We start from the raw sequence: 4,271 nt of genomic DNA on the forward strand, positions 1-4,271 counted from the left end.
CGATTATTATTACTCTTATTATCATGATAATCATCATTATCAGTTTTATACCTATATCATCATAATTATTATTTTTCATATCATCATCATGATTAGTACTATCCTTATTAGTATTATGAGTTTTATCATAAATTTTATATTTTTGTTGTTGGTGTTATAGTTTTTTTTTTTATCATTACAGCTATTAATTATATTATTATAATCATTATCCTTATCATTACTATTATTATTATCATTATTGTTATCATCATCATCATTATTATTATCATTATCATTATCATCATCATTACCATTATCATCATGATTATTAAAATTTTCATCCTCATCTTATTATCATTATAACTTTGTCTTCATTATCATCATTTTAAATACGACTACTATGATTATTATCATTAGCATATCTGTCATTATTACTATCATATCACTATTTTTTTCTATTATCAATATTTCCATTACCATAAAAGCTTATCAGAAAGAACGATAAAAATGAAAGAAAATGACATCATAAAATAAGTATAAAAAAAGTGCCAAAATCTCGAAACCAAAATCACTTACGCCTGAGCACCCGTAATTAATGACCACGCTACGAAACTTAATGATAGCAATTAAGCAAATGCGTTTTACAACATTGAACATTAGTATGCAATTCATTTTCTACAAGTTCATTATTTTGGTTTCCGGACTTGCTAAAAGCGTAAACAAGCGAAAGAAGTCGTGAGTTTTTTTTTTTTTTTTTTTTTTTTAATGCTATGCGAGGCTGGGTGAACACCATCATGGTTATCAACCAGATGTTAATTATCGGGTTGGTTAGTGTAGCTGGGGTGTGGGCGGGGGAGATGGGGGGGGGGGGTAATAATTTATTTAGAAATGGGTTTTATCTTGTGACTTCAGGTGTGTAGTATCAAAGTGTGTCCTTGCTGATTGTGATAGATCTTTTTTTCTTTTTTTTCTTTCTTTCTTTGTTAAGCTATATTTAAGACTTTGAAATTTTGAATGTTAGGATAGGATAACGATGACATTACTATAGCTATTTATGAATATTAATGGCAACATATGAACGTAATGGCAAGAAAGATACGTATAAACATTTTCGTAATTTCGTAATAATTATTAAAGAGCTGGGATAATGGTGATGATAGAAATGATGATAATGATGATAATGATAAGGAACATGGTAATGATAATTATAATGATGATGATGATGATAGTGATATAACAATAATGATATGGATCATAGTAATGATGATTATAATTATAATAGTAACAGTAATCATAATAATGATGTTGATAATGATAAGAAGGATAATGATAATAGTAACAATAATCATAATGATGATAATAATAATGATGATAATAATGACATAATGATGATAATAATGATGACAACAAAGTTGATAATTATCACAACAATGATAACAATAATTATAAACATAATTATAACAATGATGATGTTGATGATGATTATAATGATAATGATAACTTTGATAATAATAACAGTTATGATGATAAAGATGGTGATGATAATGATAACGATAACTAATATGATGATGGCAATGATAGTAATTATAATTATAACGAAAATGACAAAAATTATCATAATAATGAATTTACAATACTTATAGAAATAATGATAATAGTGATGATGATAAGGAAGATGTTGATGATTATAATGATTCATTTGGACCAGGAAAGTGAATGATGAATGGATATACATAACTGAATGAATAAAGAAAGAACAGACAGACTGAATATTAGGGGCTCCATGAATTGTTTGGTATGAAAACAGGTCAACAAATTGCTGATTTATGCTTATGTGCCTGTGTGTTTGATTATGTGTGTATGTGTCTGTTTGTGTGTGTGTGTATACATATACATGTTGTGGACTAATAGATAGGGTCAGGGAAGAAAAATAGCACACGGATCCAAATGAAAAATCATATGTATCATACTATATATTGTAATTATTATTGTTAGCTTTCCTTCCATTGTCATCACCATCTTGCTTAAGCTTATGGAAATTAAATGACACCCTTTCTTCCTTTTTTCTTTTTCTTTATCCTTCCAAATCAGAGTAAAACCCCCCCCCCCTTTTACCGCTCCTGACTAGAACATAAAAGAGATACAGAGGAAATTGCCACAAACAGAAATAACTGTAAATGTGTCAAAGGAAAAAGTAGATTGGATACTTCGAACACTGTTGCCAATTCCATCCCGTAAATTGTTGCCATAATCCAATTGTGAAATTGTCAGTGGGTTAAGGGAGCGGGAAAAAAATATATGCATCGCTTAGTTCTCATTTCTAAAATGTTGAATGTTAGGCACACGATTTCCAAATGCCAAAGCTTAACTGCGGACTATTGAATATTATCAAAATAGCTGGATGTTAAGGATCGCACTGCATATTTGCGGTGGACATTGCTGATTTTCTAATGGAAAAATGATAATGAAAATTAGAATGATGGGAGTGATTGTATGAAAATGACAACAGTGACAATGATGCCAACAATGACGATCATACTGATGATAAAAATAAGGATAATGATAACAACAACAATTAAAAATGAAAATTGCAATAATGAAAATAAAAACTATACTAGTAGAATCAATGAAAATAATGATGATAGAAATCACAATATCAATAATAAAGATGATAATGATATCAATAATGATGATGATAAGAACAGCGATAATAATAATAGTAATGGTAATGATGATAATGATAATAAGGATGATAATAAGGATAATAATAATGATAATAGAGTGAAAGATGATAATAATAATGGTGACAAGAAGAATGATAATGATAATAGTAACACTAATGCTAATAATAATAACGACGATGATAATCATAATAATGATAATAACAATAATAATAATGGTGATGATGATAATTATAATCACGATAATGATGGCAATAATGACAATGATGATAATAATAAGGATAACAAAAGTAATAATAGCGATAATAATGAAATAGTGTGATGATGATAGTTGTAATGATAATAATACTAGTGAAATAATACGATTGGTAATGATAGCAATAATAATAATGCTAATAATGATGACAATAGTGATGCTAGTAATAATCGAAAGTAAAAAGGATGATATTAATGAGAATAATCGTAATAATAATACGAGAAATAATGATAGTAATAATGACAATGGCATTATCAATGTGCTAATGATTATAATGATACTGCCACTACTAATAATAGTTCTTATAATAATGATAATTATCATAATAATGATAATAATAATCTTGATAACAATAATATTGATAATAATGATAAAAACAATAATAATGATAATAACAATAACATTAATGATAATGCTGGTAATAATAATGATAATATCAAGTGGTAGTAATAATAGCAGTATTGATAATGATGAACATAATGATAATGAAGAGTTAGAATGATACTTAAGAGCAATAATGATAGAAAAAAAACAAAATATAACATGAATGATAATGATAATGATGATGATGGCAATGATAATAAGACGAAAACAAAGAAGAAGGATGAAAACAGTAATATTCATAATAACAAGAACAATATTAACGAACATGAGAAGTAGGAAAACAAATATAAAACAAGCAATGGAGAAAAAGGTATAAATGAGACTGAATTGTTCCACTGTACAATGTAATTTATACGTTTCGAGTTACCCCGTCTTCAGAACTACCTGTAATTCTGAAGACGGAGTAACCCGAAACGCGTAAATTATACCTCTTGTATTGTGCAATATTCAGTCTCATTTATCTCCTCTTATCCATTTGTCATAATGAACTCGGTTCAGAGAACGAGTAATCTTAAAGACAATTATTTTAACATCAGATACGAATTGACTGGAACAAATGCTAATTAATAGTAATGGTTGTAAGCATATTGATGCAACTATTATCAATACATAGGAATAGATACATGTATATTGATACAAATTATTTCGAAGCAAAATGCCTCTTCTCTACTCTTTATTTATTTATTTGTGTGTGTGTGTGTGTGTGTGTGTTCAGAATCCTTTGTTATCAAAATAGTATAAAATTAAAGAAAAGTAAAGAAAAAAATGGAAAGAAATATTGAGTAAATGATATAGGTTAACTAATCTTTTATCATCAGCGTAATTATATGTTTTATCTTGAAAAAAAAAAAAAAAAAAAAAGTTTTGATGATGAGTTTGGTTACATATCGAGATTCAGCTTCTTCAATTTACGAAAATGATTGATGAGACATATGATGTGGCATATTGATTAACGTAGATCTTAATTAAAA

The sequence above is a fragment of the Penaeus japonicus genome, unplaced genomic scaffold (genome assembly GCF_977035675.1).
Source record: "Penaeus japonicus unplaced genomic scaffold, GWHDUDI00000001_assembly GWHDUDI00000031, whole genome shotgun sequence".
Classification (NCBI taxonomy): domain Eukaryota; kingdom Metazoa; phylum Arthropoda; class Malacostraca; order Decapoda; family Penaeidae; genus Penaeus; species Penaeus japonicus.